Source organism: Gopherus flavomarginatus, chromosome 12 (genome assembly GCF_025201925.1).
Source record: "Gopherus flavomarginatus isolate rGopFla2 chromosome 12, rGopFla2.mat.asm, whole genome shotgun sequence".
NCBI classification, from domain to species: Eukaryota; Metazoa; Chordata; order Testudines; family Testudinidae; genus Gopherus; species Gopherus flavomarginatus.
In genome coordinates this window covers 23,786,630-23,803,464 of record NC_066628.1, presented here as the reverse complement: position 1 = coordinate 23,803,464, position 16,835 = coordinate 23,786,630, and the positions used below count along the sequence as shown (strand labels likewise).

Here is a 16,835-nt window from a genome sequence, read left to right as displayed (position 1 = left end):
TTGGGTGTAAGCGTGTATTTGGGTAAGATCTGAAATACTGGTTATCCTTGTGGGTGATGTGTCGAATCCTTTGGGATTGGTAGAACTTTTTATATGATGAAAAAGATATTCAGTAATCCTCATCGTATTTGACTTGGGTGTCTGGGTAGGAACTGGGTTGCTTTAAGGAAACTGTATTTCTGGCTTCTGGGTAACCAGGAAGGTATTGTAGATGTTGTTGGCTTCGTGAATCTTAAGTATTAGAATAACCACCTGTTTGGGGGATTGTCTACTCCAATCTTTGCAGTTTGCCCTGATTAAGCAATCTCAGTGTTGCCCCCCTGAGACTCTGGTGACAGCTTTGTTGACAATAAACCTAGCTGAGCGCCTTCGCCACTGAACCAAGTCTGATCTTTCTGGGCAGTACTATCGAGGTCTGCTGGGTCAGTTACCTGTGCAAAGCTGGAGAGAGCACACCCACAAGCCAAATGACAACAGTAAATAATCACTGAAAATATGTTGCTAGTAATTTCAGCAATCACATCTCAGTTTACAGCACTTCCTGGTTTGCACTGTAACATTCATTTTCATTTCTAATATTTTTATATTTACACAAGTTCATTCTTTGAGTTTATATGACATCAAGGATGACAGATCACCTGTATTGGTGTCAAAACTTCGCATGTTTCCTTTAAACCACCAATGAGGATTGCCTTGTTATTTTGCCTCTTGATCCAGCACACTAGTGCTTTTTCACACGTTGCCACTTGTGAATAGAACTTGATTCCCAAATATTCACCATAGGCCAGATTTTTAAAGGTTGAATGCACTTAGATGCTTTTGAAAATCCCACTAGTCACCTAAATATCTTTAAAAATCTTGCCCTATGGGTACTGGACTATATTGTAGGAAATCTCTCAAAGGCAAATATCTACCGAAAGTTTTGATTAACCTCAGTTATGAAATTTAAAAAACAACTCCCCCTCCCCCAACTACTAAATACATTGTGGGTTCTTGTTATTTGCCTTTTTTGTTCCTGGGCCTTCAGAGGGCACTACTTTCATACTTCTGTTGTTATCTTGCCAAAGAATCCATCTGTATAAAATGGTTGTACATTTCAATACCATTTTGGACTCCAGTAACATGTGCCAACCCTTTCTAACTGAAAATGTATTAAAAATCCTTAATCCCCAATCCTGCAAACACTGAAATACACACTTAACTCTTCTATTCATCTATGTATGCAACAAATGAAGTAAGTTTGTTTTTTCTACTGGAATGTTTATACTTCTAATTGCATATTTTAATTCCATAGCCTTTTATGTGTGCTATTTATTTTATTATGACACACTTCAGTGATATTCATCATTCTGACAGGTTTACAATCAAAACCAAACATTTTTAAAACTGAATTATCCTGTTCCTCTTTTGCACTTTGGGAGCAGGGAGGCAGCGGGAACGTATTGACCTTACTTAAGTGCCTTGTCTCCACTATGGCCATGGCTACACTCACACTTTACAGCGCTGCAACTTTCGCGCTCAGGGGTGTGAAAAAACACCCCCCTGAGCGCTGCAAGATACTGTAAAGTGTCAGTGTAATCAGAGCGGCAGCGCTGGGAGCGCGGCTTCCAGCGCTGCACGCTACACCCGTAAAGGATGTGGTTTACATGCAGCACTGGGAGAGCTCTCTCCCAGCGCTGCCGCTCCGACTACACTCACACTTCAAAGCGCTGCCGCGGCAGCGCTCCCGCAGCGCTGCCGGGGCAGCGCTTTGAAATTCCAAATGTAGCCATACCCTATGTTTTTTAAGCTGGGATAGCTAATACATGTTACTTAAAATGTGTTTTTACTATATGATATCATTGAGGACCCAGACTATAAAGTTGACACATGTTAAATGCACCATTGTTCATATCTTGACAACTCTGATACTCCCTGTGTGGCTAACCCTACACCTTTGCTATCAGTTATTTGCAGCTGTCTGCAGCCCCCACATTTGTATGCATGTTGTGTAAAGCCACTTAAAGTATTTTAAACTAAAGGAATTAACAGACTCCCCCATTTCCCTTATAACTTTCCCTTTATTTATTAAGGGCTTCTCTACAGGGTGTGACACTAAAGGTGTTGCCCTGGGTAGAAAAGCCTTTACAATATTTCACAGGTATCAATTTTGGCCTGGTAAAATATCAATAAATGGTTCAAGGTTAAAATTTAAGGTGACCTTGCTCCTTTCTGCCCTGTGCTGATCAGAACATTTTTCATGAGCAGGAGAATGAAGGCCTGGTAGTGTCATGGTAGATCCTATTGTGCACACTGTGGGTGTTGGCCTAGTGGTACAGTGATTCACCTTATAAACAATGTCTGGAAAGTGATGGCACTCATGTCCCATTAGAATTAACCAGATGATCCATATTTTTGGTGCTTTAAACTGTAAAGATTCCAATTTGATCTCAGCCTCTACCTGCTCACTAACCACTTGAGATATAAACCTTCTGTTACTGTGTGCTCACAGGAAAATTTAACTCTCAGACACGGCACCAGGCCCCATCACTGTGAACTGGGCTGTGAAATGTACCAGGACTGACAGAAGGAAAAACAAACAAACACAGACTCCCCTGGTACTATCATTATAGTTCAGACTTTTTTGCCAGACAGACATTGCTGCTCCAGCTCCCTCTGTGTTCCTAGTTTGTAGCAACTTAAATCATCTCAGCACTATGGAAACACCAATCAGTTCCTGAGAGATTGTGAAAGTCAATGGGAGTCAGGCACCTTCCTGCCAGATTCATATCTTTCTGAGGTTGCCCCTTCATCCTCCCAATCACCCTGTGCAGTGTGGGGATATTAATAACCCTTTTCTGAGGGGCAGAAGTGGAGGTTAATTCCAGGGGATAGAGACTGAAAATCTCACTGTGGATCTCAAATCACTGACCTCTGTGTTGGTGCAGCACAGAGGGGTGGGGGAGGCAGGGCTGTCCCTTAGGGGGTGTGGGGCCCCGAGACATAGGTGCCCAGTTTCTATCTGCCAAGGTATGCTCCCCCTGGCTCTGCCCAGGCCCCACCCCATGTCTTCTCTGTCCAGTTTGGCCCCTCCCCAGAGTGCCCTCAGCTCCTCTGCCTTCCCGCCCAGTGCCCCTAGACATAGTGAAACACATGATCAGCAGCAAGTGCTGCGAGGAAGGTGGCTCGGAGGGCTTCTCGCACCCTCCCACTTCACCAACCTCACAAAGCACAGGGTCCAGGGCAGTCACCCCAATTAGCTGTACTTTAGGCATGTCTCTGGGGGGGAGGTGAAATCCACTCCACCTCCCAGGACAAGGGCATGGGCTTCCAGCACTGCTAGCATGGCCCCTGGGTGGGAGTGCTGGATGCAGCCCCTCTGCAGCACTTGGTCACTGGTGTGGAAAAATTACCACACGTGTTTGGATCAGAACAGCCTGAGGCTCCTTTGTTACAAGCAATGCAGGGAGGGACCACCAATTTGGCAGCTCTCCCGAATAAAGAAACACAAAAGCTTATATAGTTTAAAGCCACAATTAGTCAAATGCATTTCATTAGTAATTTTCCTTAACAGAAAAACAGCCCCTTATGAGGAATACAGAAGCACAAGCTTTCCTGTTGATTAACAGGTTGTTCTTTAGCAGTTAAGACAGAAGCTTATATTTCTCAAGATTTGCTGTTGCAATTGTGTCTTGTTAGTAATTTTCCTTACCCCCTCCTGCCCTATGACCAGGTACACAGTTATCTTGACCAAAGTTTTAGGCCCACTCAATTTTCCTCTACACTGGAGGCTCCTGCCGTGGTGTCCAGGGGAACGGCTGCATTGCATGGTCATGCTGTACATCCCTCCTCCATGCTCTCACATGGGTATTTTATTTGCTGTGGGTGGGTTTCACCCAGAGAGGCAGTCTTAAACAAAAAGTTTCTAGCCCATGTGGCTGTGGACAAAGCTTCAAAATGTGACCCCAGTGCACCCTGAAGCTCCAAAAGGGGAAGGCAAATAAAGAGACCCCCAAAGCTGTTATTTTTACATAATTTCAATATTTTTAAAGCCAATCTCATGATTTTTGGTGAACCTGATCCAGGATTTTTGAATTTTGGGGGTTGGTAATATCAGAGAAACTTCTCAGCAGTTCCAGAAGCCTTGCTTCTTCCTACTTTAGTTACAGTCACTGAGCTATATTGTCTGGGCTTGTGTTGTTCTGTCCCCTTGCCCCACCACAGCCATCCCTAGGGGGTGAGGGGGACACATAGGCTCTAGCCACAGGCTGGGAAGTAGCACTGGTCCAGGCACAACCGGGGAGATGCTGAAGAAGTTTACTCCAGGTTGATGCTTTTCCCGAGTGGCTGCTGTTGTGTCCAGGCTGGCAGTGATCTGGATGCCTGCCCCTTCCTTGAACCCCCTGCCCCACCAGGCTCTGGCTATCCCATTGCTCATGCTGCTACCCCAGGCTGGGTGGATGCTCCCTCTCAGGGATGGTTGCAGGGTCGGTGTGATCCCTGCCCTACTGGGCACTGGGAAGGGCCATGTCCCAGGCTATGAGTTCTAGGCATGGGGGAAGGAAGCAGAGGAGCTGCCCCTGGGTGCCACAGACAGTGGCACTGGCCTGGATCCCCCCTTTCCTTCACCTGCCCCTCTCCTTGAACTGCCCCCTTTGTTCTGCCCAGCTGTTAGAGGGGAGCCTGCCCCATTCATCTCTGTGGATCCTCCACTCCCTGGATCTCAGTGCTAGTGACCAGATCTCAGAAGACATTTAGGCACCTAGCACCACGGAAGCAAGGAGCCTAAATACCTTTGAGGATCTGGGCCTATGTACCTGTTCACTTATTCTCACCTCCCACCGTCTCAGTGTTATGCCCCTGTAGCATGCACCAAGCATGGCTGTTCTAAACTCTTCACCTCAATATGAGCTTAACATGCCCTGAGCATGCTATTCCCTTCCCAGTCCTTGGCACAGCATATCGGTCTGTCATGCTTTAGTGCAAAGAGCCTAGCCCAGCAGAGAGCTTCCTGCTCTCCACTGATTTCTTTAGCTAAGGCTTAGGCCAGGTCTACACTAGAGCTATATCAATATAATGACATCACTCACAAGTGTGAAAAATCCACACCCCAGAAGTGATGTAGTTATACCAATTTAATCACCCGTGTAGACAGCGCTATGTGGACGAGAGAGCTTCTTGCCTTTTCGGTAGGTGGATTAACTACGCTGATGGGAAAAGCTTTCCCAACAACATAGTCTTCACTAAGGAGCTAGAGTAGCACAGCTTTAGTGTTGTACCTGAAGACAACTCAAACCCTTAGTGCCTTCCTTGGTTGGCTTTTTCCAGTACTGAGGTGAGGGAAGTCTCGGGAGTGGCCCTTTGGAGCCCAAAGAAGCAGGAGAAGAGCCCTGACAGGAGATGCTGCTGTGGTTACAGCTAGTTACAGGGGCGGCTTCTTTGAACTGGACTCAGGGGGGTTGCAGCCACTGAATCACACTGTGCATAGAAACATTCTGGTAGTGGTGTGGTCTGAATTAGACACCTTGCTGCAAATTAGCTTCCTCTATCCCTCACTTTCCCTGGCAGCTGAAGAGTGTTTGCAGAGGGGATTTGCTCTCTCTCTCTGTTCTCCCCTTGACACCATGGGTTCTATGCATGATGCTCCCCTTTAATGCTGGGAGAGGCAAGTCCTATGTTCAACCCTCCCCCTCCTCACCACACCACAACCAGCACAGGTGAAAGTTCACCAGTCCAGTCTGGTCCGGCATACTGGCAAGAGCCGGTACACAGCTGACCATACCAGCAGGGGGCAGCTTCTTCAGGCTGTCAATGTAAAAGGCCCTGGCCCTTTAAATTGCCACCAGAGCCCCGGGGTAGTGGCAGTGGCCAGGAGCCTCGGGGCTCTGGCAGTGATTTAAAGGGCCCGGGGCCCTGGCTGCTGCCGCAGCTATGACTACCATGGGGCTCCAGTGGTGATTTAAATAGCCTGGAGCTCCTGGCTGTTGCCACTGCAGCCGGAGCCCCAACCCTTTAAATCATCATCAGAGCCCCAGGGCTCCCACCGTCACCGCTACCTTGGGGCTCTGGCGGTGATTTAAAGGGCCTGTGTTTCCTGGCTGCTGCTACCGCAGCCAGAGCCCCGGACCTTTAAATAGCTGCCGGAGCCCTGGGGTAATGGTGGTGATTTAAAGGTCCTGTCCCTTCCTCCTGAGGCTCGCCTTCCGGTTGAGGGCCCCCCTTGCTCAGGACCCCGGCCCTGTGTATTGGTAAGTCCCTTAAGTTACTTTCACCCTTGACAACCAGTCTTAGAACCTGGGTGCATGGGTGTTTGCAGGACTTGGGCTGCGGGGCTGGAAATAGCTTTGTAGACATAGGCCTGGTCTACCCTACGCATTTATACAGAATTTAGCTGCGTTAAACCGAATTAACCCTGCACCCATCCACACAATGAAGCCCTTTATTTCAATATAAAGGGTTCTTAATATTGATATCTGTACTCCTCCCTGACGAGGGAGTAGTGCTCAAATCGGTATTGCCATTTCGGATTAAGGTTAGTGTGGCCGCAATTCAACGGTATTGGCCTCTGGGAGCTATCCCACAGTGCACCATTGTGACCGCTCTGGACAGCAATCTGAAGTTGGATGCACTGGCCAGGTAGACAGGAAAAGCCCCACGAACTTTTGAATTTCATTTCCTGTTTGCCTAGCGTGGAGAGCTGATCAGCACGGGTGACCATGCAGAGCTCATCAGCACAGGTACCTATGCAGTCTGAGAATCGAAAAAGAGCTCCAGCATGGACTGCACGGGAGGTACTGGATCTGATCGCTGTATGGGGAGAGGATTCCGTGCTAACAGAACTCCGTTCCAAAAGTCGAAATGAAAAAACATTTGAAAAAATCTCCAAGGCCATGATGCAGAGAGGCCACACTAGGGACTCAGTACAGTGCCGTGTGAAAGTTAAGGAGCTCAGACAAGCCTACCAGAAAACCAAAGAAGCAAACAGAAGGTCCAGGGCAGGGCTGCAAACATGCTGCTTCTACGCTGAGCTGCATGCAATTCTAGGGGGTCAACCACCAGTACCCCACCCCTATCCGTGGATTCCGAGGTGGGGGTAATCTTAGCCATGCCTGAGGATTCTGCGGACGGGGAAGATGAGGAGGAGGACGAGCTTGCAGAGAGCACACAGAACTCCATTCTCCCCAACAGCCAGGAGCTTCTTCTCAGCCTGATAGAAGTACCCTTCCAGCCCTCCCAAGCCACTATCTCAGACAATGAAGCCATGGAAGAGACCTCTGGTGAGTGTACCTTTGTAAATATAAAACATGGTTTAAAAGCAAGCATTTTTTAATTATTAATTTGCCCTGAGGACTTGGGATGCATTCACGGCCAGTACAGTTACTGGAAAAGTCTGTTAACATGTCTGTGGATGGAGCAGAAATCCTCCAGGGATATCTCCGTGAAGCTCTCCTGGAGGTACTCCAAAAGCCTTTGCAGAAGGTTTCTGGGCAGCGCAGCCTTATTCCGTCCTCCATGGTAGGACACTTGACCACGCCATGCATGTAGCAAGTAATCTGGTATCATTGCATGACAAAGCCTAGCTGCGTATGGTCCCAGAGTTTGCTGGCATTCAAGCAACATCCGTTCTTTATCTCGCTGTGTTATCCTCAGAAGAGTGATATCATTCATGGTAACCTGGTTGAAATACGGGAATTTAATTAAGGGGACAGAGATGGCCATTCCTACTGGGCTGTTTGCCTGTGGCTGAAAAGAAATCCTTCCCTGCAGTTAGCCAAGCAGGGGGAAGAGGGAGGGTTGTGATTGGCGCTGAGCTTTTTCGCGTTTGGCTAGCTGGAATATTCCCTGCTACCAGCCATGCAGTGGGGGGAGGGTGGCTAGCAGCGATCTTCCATGATACCAGCCACGTGATGGGGGGAGGGGTAAAGCGATCATCCCAGAGAATTGGATGGGGGGTGGTTCTGGTGCTGCACGTTAACAGGAAAGAAGCAGCACTCAATGGGCTTTGCTTGCTATTTGGGAAAGGAGGGCGCTGGATAGATGAAGGCTGCAGAAGCCGATAGACAGTGGTTTACCATGGCAGCATGCAAGCCAAATTCTGATGCCCGGACCAGCGTCTGTGATCTCGAACACCAAAGCCACAGGCACTCAATATTAAGATGCAAAATGCGACCTTGTACTGAGATCACATATGGTATGTAATGTGAATAGTGTTGTTCACCGTGAAAGAGTATAACCATTGTTCTGTAAAATGTATCTTTTAAAATACTCCTCTCCCTTTTTTCCCTCCCTCCTGCAGCTGCAAATTTTTCAAGTCTCCCTCCTCCGTCCCGAAGACTATCTCAGATAAGGTGGCGGAAAAAAAAGACGCGAGATGAAATGTTCTCGGAAATCATGGAAGTGACCTGCAATGAAAGAGCTCATCTGAATTAGTGGAAGGATGTGGTATCAAAGTACAGGAAAGATGCCAGTGACCATGAGGACATGAGGGACGAACGTGAGCACAGGAGGGACGCTCAAGATAAGAGGTGGCGGCAGGAAGATCTGAGGTGTTGGGATGCAACTCTGGGGCTGCTGCGTGATCAAACTGACATGCTCCGGCGTCTGGTGGAGCTTCAGGAAGGGCAGCAGGATCACAGAGTGCCGCTGCAGCCCCTGTATAACCACCCTCCCCCCCTCACCATGTTCCTTAGCCTCCTCACCCACCAGATGACTAAGAACGTGTGGGGGGAGGCTCCATGCACCCACCCATTCCACCCCAGTGGACAGCCCAAGCAAAAGGCTGTCATTATTTTGAAATTTTTTTAGTGGCCTTTTCCTTCCCTCCTATCCTCCTCCCAAACCCCACCCAGGCTACCTTGTCAGTTCTCTCCCTCTTTTTATAATTAATTAATAAAGAATACATGATTTTTAAACGAGAGTGACTTTATTTCCTTAGGAAGCAAGTGGTTATCGAAGGGGGAGGGTGGGTGGCTTACAGGGAATGAGTCAATCAAGAGGGAGGGTTCATCAAGGAGAAACAAACAACAGTCACACAGTACCCTGGCCCATGATGAAACTGGTTTTCAAAGCTTCCTGGTGTGTTCTAATCGCCCTGGTGTCTGGCTGCATGTAATCAGCGGCCAGGTGATTTGCCTCAGCCTCCCACCCTGCCATAAAGGTCTCCCCTTTACTCTCACAGAGATTGTGGAGCACACAGCAAGCAGCAATAACAAAGGGGACATTGGTTTGGCTGAGGTCTGAGCAAGTCAGTAATGTGCACCAGCGCGCCTTTAAACGGCCAAATGCACTTTCTACCACCATTCTGCACTTGCTCAGCCTGTAGTTAAACGACTCCTGACTACTGTCCAGGCTACCTGTGTATGGCTTCATGAGCCATAGCATCAAGGGGTAGGCTGGGTCCCCCAGGATAACTACAGGCATTTCAACATCCCCAACTGTTATTTTCTGGTCTGGGAAGTAATTCTCTTGCCGCAACCATTTAAACAGAGTAGTGTTCCTGAAGACGCGAGCGTCATGAACCCTTCCTGGCCATCCCACGTGGATGTTGGTGAAATGTCCCTTGTGATCCACCAGTGCTTGCAGCGCCATGGAAAAGTACCTCTTGCAGTTTATGTACTGGGTGCCCTGGTGCTCCAGTGCCAAGATAGGGATATGGGTTCCATCTGTCGCCCCACCACAGTTACGGAATCCCATTGCAGCAAAGCCATCCACTATGACCTGCACATTTCCCAGAGTCACTACCTTTCATAGCAGCAGCTTAATGATTGCTTTGGCTACTTGCATCACAGCAGCCTCCACAGTAGATTTTCCCACTCCAAATTGATTCCTGACTGACCGGTAGCTGTCTGGCATTGCAAGCTTCCCGAGGGCGATCGTCACTCGCTTCTCAACAGTGAGGGCTGCTCTCATCTTGGTATTCTGGCATTTCAGGGCAGGGGAAAGCAAATCACAAAGTTCCATGAAAGTGCCCTTACGCATGCGAAAGTTTCGCAGCCACTGGGAATCGTCCCACACCTGCAACACTATGCGGTCCTACCAGTCTGTGCTTGTTTCCTGGGCTCAAAATCGGTGTTCCATGGCTAGAACCTGTCCCATTACCAGCATGATCTCCAAAGCACAGGTGCCCGCGGTTTGAGAGAATTCTGTGTCCATGTCCTCATCACTCTCGTCACCGTGCTGCTGTAGCCGCCTCTTCTGCACCTGGTTTTGCAAGTCCTGGTTCAGCATAGATTGCACAAGAATGCGCGAGGTGTTTACAACGTCCATGACTGCTTTCTTGAGCTGAGCATGCTCCATGCTTGCCGTGCTATGGCGTCTGCAAAGTTCACCTAGGAAAAAAGGCGCACAACGGTTGTCTGCTACTTGGACGGAGGGAGGGGTGAGGCTGTACCCAGAACCACCAGCGACAATGTTTTTTGCCCCATCAGGCACTGGGATCTCAACCCAGAACTCCAATGGGCGGGAGAGACTGCAGGAACTATGAGATAGCTATGGGATAGCTACCCACCGTGCAACGCTCTGGAAATCTACGCTAGCCTCGGTACATGGACACACACCGCCGAATTAATGTGCTTAGTGTGGCCGCGTGCACTCAACTTTATACAATCTGTTTTTAAAAACCTGTTTCTGTAAAATCGGAATAATCCCGTAGGGCTCTGAGAGGCAGAGTACTTGCCATGCAATAGGTTTATCGCTAGGTCCCAGAAGGAACTGGGGAGGAGGGAGTGATCACCAGCCTCACTCAGTCCTGGAAGCAGGAAGTGAAATGCACTGTAACTCTTTGTTGCTGTGAGGAGTCCACACTTCTTGCAAGATCTTCGTGTCCTGGCTGCAGCCCAGAGAGGTGAATCTCCATCAGTAACATCCCTGCTGCTCCCCAGGAGCCTCTCCCAGTGCAGAGACCCCAGTCTGGCCAGGACACCCCCTTAACGGGAAGATCCTTGATCCCAAAGAAGGCACCACTGGGGAGGGGGGGAAGGTAAGAGTGACCCTCTCATTTCCCCCCCACCCTGGGAGCGATGCCTCCCGGTTCTACCCTGGCTAGCGGGGTAGGGGGATGCCCCAGGCTGGCTGCAATTCCCTGCATTGCATATAGGAAAGATGGCCGTCACCTCCCATTGTTTGCAGTGTGTGTGACGCCAACCTGCTCCAAGTATCAGGGTGAGACAGGGACATCTGGTTAGCTGGAGCTGGAAGAGGGCTGGAGGAAGAATATGAGAGTAAGCAGAGACTGGCTGGGGAGAGGAGAGCCAGAGAGTAGGAGAAGGGAGAAGGATGGTGAGAGATACAGTGGCAGCTCTCCCAGCCTATACAGGGGGTGGGGCCAGATAGGCAAATGAGATCAGCCTCTGCCTGAGTGGGGACTTCAGGGGCAGCACACAGAGGATCAGAAATTGGTGCAGCCACCACAGGGCTCTAGTTATTGCCAAGGGAGAAGAGACTGTTGCCTGTCTCTCTCTTCTTATGATATCAGAGTACTAGAATTCAGTCCCTGGGGCAGAAGCTGCCGCCTCCTCCATTGTGATCTGGGAGCCCAGACTGAGCAGCTGCCGCTCCGCTAATGGGGGTCAGTGTACTTTGATGAACTTCCGCTGACACTATTTGCTGTAAGTAGCAATTACTGATCCTTAGGGGTTCTCCTGGGCTGCCCTATCACAATATGCTGCCTCTGCCTTTCCCCATCCTCTAGTCCAGTGGCTCTCAACCTTTCCAGACTACTGTACCCCTTTCTGGAGTCTGATTTGTCTTACGTACCCCAAGTCTCACCTCACTTAGAAACTACTTGCTTACAAAATCAGACATAGCAATACAAATGTGTCACAGTGCACTATTACTGAAAAAATGCTGACTTTCATTTTTACCATATAATTATAAAATAAATCAATTGGAATAAATATTGTACTTACATTTCAGTGTGTGTATATATCGAGCAGTATAAATAGGGCCCTACCAAATTCCCAGCCGTGAAAAACACATCTCAAATCATGAAATCTGGCCTCCCCCTGTGAAATCTGATCTTTTGTGTGGTTTTACCCTATACTATACTGATTTCACTGGGATGACCAGTTTTCTCAAATTGGGGTTCCTGACCCAAAAGGGAGTTGCAGAGGGGAGGGGTGGGGGGGTGTCGCAAGCTTATTTTAGCGCGGTCACAGGTATTGCCACCCTTACTTCTGCACTGCTACCGTCAGAGCTGGGTGGCTGGAGAGCAGCGGCTGCTGACTGAGGGCCCAGCTATGCAGACAGAAGCGCAGAAGTAAGGGTGGTAGTAGCATACCATTCCATTCTTACTTCTGCTCTGCTACTGAAAGAGGGTCTGCCTTCAGAGCTGAGATCCCAGCCAGCAGCCACCACTCTCCAGCTATCCAGCTCTTAAGGCAGTGCCACTGCCAGCAACCTTCCACTGCAACCCCCCCACTACAATAACCTTGCAGCCCCCCCCCTTTTGGGTAAGGACCCCTCCAATTACACCACCGTGAAATTTCAAGTTTAAATAGCTAAAATCATGAAATGTATGATTTTTAAAATCCTATGACCATGAAATTGACCAAAATGGACCAGCAGTGACCCCAGCAACCGGCCTCTGTGGGCTGCTGCCTGCAGAGAGCCAGCAGATGCCGCTGGGCTGGGTCTGCCAAAGAGTAAGTAACCAAGGCAGAAACCACAGCCAGCCAGCCAGGGAGGGAGCTGGGGGTAGGGGGGTGGAAGAGAGGAAGGGAAAGTCAGGGGTGAATGAAGGACAACTGGAATAGCCTTCATGAAATATATAAGATATTTAAAGAAAGTTTTATCAGTTTCAGCCTCTGCAGGCAGGACAAAACAAAAAGAGATCTGAGATTGCACCCACTGTCCTAAGGACATTTCAGGTGTTTAAATCAATATATAAAGAGGGTGGATTGGAATGAAAACGACTATTTCTTTCAAAGGAGGCACAATAATTTCACTGAATATTCAGTTTTCCCCTCAAATCCCTTTGTGGTTTTGTCTATGGGGGCTATTTGCTTTCCCTGCAGGGCCGGCTCTAGGCTTTTTGCTGCCCCAAGCAAAAAAATTTTTGGCTGCCTCCCCCCTCCCCCAGACAAGAGCTCCCCCTCTTGCCCACCAGTGCCCCCCCACTCACACCCTCTGCTGCCCCAGCACTGGGCTCCCCCTCAAACGTGAGATCTGCTACCAGCACACTGCAGCCAAGCCCTGGCCTAACTGCAACTCTGTCTCCATGCAGGTGGAAATGCTGGGCGGCGTGGAGTGGGAGTACCTCCAGGTGGCGGCGAGGCTGCGGGGCAGCACAGAGAACACGGCCCCCTCTCTGGGCTTCGCGGCTCTGCTGGTGACTGAGGTGGATCCAGGGCCGTCCTTAGCCATAGGCAGAATAGGCAGCCGCGTAGGGCACCACTCTGCCTGGGGGCACCACTCTGCCGGGAGTCTGGACAGACGGGAAGCAGTGGAGCACGTAAGAGCAGGGCTGCTGGGTCCTAGAGAGAGCTGAATGCAGCACAACCTGAGGGAGGGGATTGGCTGCTTCTGTCTCTGGGAAGGGGAGGGGGAACGAAATCACCTGTGAGTGTGACTCTTTCCCCTGGCGTGAGGTGAGGCAGCCTCTGTGGCTCTGGCAGTATCCTTTGTTCTCCCCTATAACGTCCATTCTTCTCCCCTCTGCCCCACAGAGCACCCCTCCATTTCTCCCTCCCCCCCACGGAGCACCCCTCTCTTCCCCCTCCCCTCCATCAGGGCTGAGTTTGTGATGTGCTGTGGGGGAGGGGAGGCTGGCTGGCTGCCTGCTGAGGAATGAAAGTAAAAGTAACTCACTTCCTCGGCAGGCAGCCAGGACTGGAATGGTTGCACAGGACTGGGCTAGGGATAGCCAGATAGCATGTATGAAAAATCAGACAGGGGGTTGGGGTAGGGTGAGCAGATGTCCCACTTTTATAGGGCCAGTCCTATTTTTTCAGTCTTTTTCTTATATAGGCTCCTATTCCCCACCACCCCATCCTGATTTTTCACACTTGCTGTCTGGTCACCTTAGACAGGGGTAATTGGTGCCTATATAAGACAAAGCCTCAAATATCAGGACTGGCCCTATAAAACCAGGACATCTGGATCTGATCACCCTAGCAGGGGAGCGCATCTCTCCACTGGGCTGGCAGTGATTCATCTCATCCGGGGGGAGCGGCATAGGGCAGGATGAGCTGCTGTGGCTCCATGGGTGCCCCGTCCCTGAGATCAGTAGCTGCGGTGCCCATCAGCATGTGATCAGACCTGAGGATTTGCTGCTGCTGTTGCCACTCTGCATCCCAAGAGGTGGATTTTGGGGTCCTGCAGTTTTCCACCTATCTCCTCCTCTACTGCAGCTGTTGGACCAGCAGGCTGAGAGGTGAGTCAAGCATGAAAGCAGTACTGTGTTGCCATTTAAAGTGTCATTTAACAACTTTGTTTGCCAAAAATGCTTGCTAACAATCCTGAATTAAATTTCAATATTTTTTTTAAATCAATATCTTAGCCAAAAACAGAAAATTAAGTTGTTGATAATTATTTGTGACAAGTTTGGTATGGGGAAGGGAGTGGGCCAGTTTGCATCAGAGAAACAAAAAATGTTAACTGACTTTCCTATAGCCCTGTTACTGCTAAATGGAGCCCTCCAACAACTGTAATATGCTCATCTCCTTACTAGTGTATACAGCAGGGATCGACAACCTATGGCACATGTGCCAAAGGTGGCACGTGCGCTGATTTTTGACGGCACGCGGTGACGAGCTGAGCGGCTCAGCCCGTCACTGCTTTGGGGTTCCGGCTGCTGCCCCATTGGCATCCAGGGTCCCGGACCCTGGCGCCACTCAGCACCCACTGCTGGCCTGGGTACCCCCGAGGAATCCCAGGCTGGCAGCGGCTAAGCAGGCTGGCGGCTGAGACCCCGACTGAGCCACTCAACCCACTGTCGGCCTGGGGTTCCATTCACTCAGCTGGCAGAGGGCTGAGCAGGACTAAATTCAACGAAATAGGACAACATGAGCAACTAATGACAAAGTGCAAGAGCCTAGAGCAGTGGTCCCCAACTTTTTTCGTCTGGCGGGCACCAGATGAAGGACCGTGGTGGCGGACAAGCATCCGCTGAAATGATGCCGAATTTCGGCGGCATTTCGGCAGATGCTTATCCTCCGACCAGTAAGTGGGTGCACCGAGAGGCCCCTGCGGGCGCCGGGGCACCTGTGGGCATCGCGTTGGGGACCCCTGACCTAGAGAGCCTCCTGAAGCATGGTGATCGTTTTGATTTAAATGGACTTGAACTGTACGAAAAATTGAGTTGTTGCCACATGCAAAATCGATGATGGACATTGTACAGTTTATTCATACCAGCAAACTTGTTGACATATATCCTAATGTGTACATTGCCACTCGTATTCTACTGACAATTCCTGTAACAGTAGCATCAGGAGAACAGAGTTTTTCAAAACTAAAGCTCATTAAAAACTATCTCCGCTCTACAATGAGTCAGGAACACTTGACTGGTCTTGCTATTCTTGCAAACGAACAAGAAGACATCACTTTGTCTATGTCATATGATGACATTATTACTGATTTTGCAGCCAAAAAAGCCAGAAAGATTGCTTTTTATTAAAAACTAATCCTTGTTTCAATACCTCTTCATATAAATTTATAAATCTCGCCTAGGGCACCATAAATCCTAAGGACGGCCCTGGGTGGATAAGTTCGTGCTCAGCGCCCTCTCCCCCGACATGCTGGCGGCCGAGGACTTGGAGAGCCCCCCAGACCTGCTGCTTTCCAGCCTCATGGTGCCCTGGCCCAGCCCCAGTGGGAGGGAAGGCGAGATTAATAAACTGGTGCCCCGTGCCTGTCTTGCTCTTAGCAACACAAACATAAGCTTACAGTATTGGAAAACTTGCCACATGCATGTTATTAAAACCAGTTTAACTTAATTAAGCAAACTGTAATGCTGATGGACTAGCACTAAAGAAGTAGCACTATAGAAAAAATTCTGTTTTGACAGAATAATGCAAATAATATCATTTTTTTAAATTTGTCAACATTTTATTGGAAATTTATATGGAGAGGTATTGAAACAAGGATTAGTTTTTAATAAAAAGCAATCTTTCTGGCTTTTTTGGCTGCAAAATCAGTAATAATGTCATCATATGACAAAGACAAAGTGATGTCTTCTTGTTCATTTGCAAGAATAGCAAGACCGGTCAAGTGTTCCTGACTCATTGTAGAGCGGAGATAGTTTTTAATGAGCTTTAGTTTTGAAAAACTCTGTTCTCCTGATGCTACTGTTACAGGAATTGTCAGTAGAATACGAGTGGCAATGTACACATTAGGATATATGTCAACAAGTTTGCTGGTATGAATAAACTGTACAATGTCCATCATCGATTTTGCATGTGGCAACAACTCAATTTTTCGTACAGTTCAAGTCCATTTAAATCAAAACGATCACCATGCTTCAGGAGGCTCTCTAGGTCAGGGGTCCCCAACGCGATGCCCACAGGTGCCCCGGCGCCCGCAGGGGCCTCTCGGTGCACCCACTTACTGGCCGGAGGATAAGCATCTGCCGAAATGCCGCCGAAATTCGGCATCATTTCGACGGATGCTTGTCCGCCACCACGGTCCTTCATCTGGTGCCCGCCAGACGAAAAAAGTTGGCGACCACTGTTCTAGGCTCTTGCACTTTGTCATTAGTTGCTCTTGTTGTCCTATTTCGTTGAATTGAGTCCTGCTCAGCCCTCTGCCAGCTGAGTGAATGGAACCCCAGGCCAACAGTGGGTTGAGTGGCTCAGTCGGGGTCTCAGCCGCCAGCCTGCTTAGCCGCTGCCAGCCTGGGATTCCTCGGGGGTACCCAGGCC

At 49.2% G+C, this 16,835-nt stretch overlaps 1 protein-coding gene across 1 annotated transcript in view; it reads left to right on the top strand.

Annotated features, from left to right (window-relative positions):
* The first annotated feature begins 14,178 nt into the window (after positions 1-14,178).
* Positions 14,179-16,835, top strand: part of LOC127032450 (zinc finger protein 501-like) — a 36,729-nt gene continuing 34,072 nt past the window's right edge. Inside the window, exon 1 of the mRNA XM_050919727.1 lies at positions 14,179-14,350. The gene's annotated coding sequence lies outside the window, so the exon portion shown is untranslated. The remainder of the gene's footprint in view (positions 14,351-16,835) is intronic.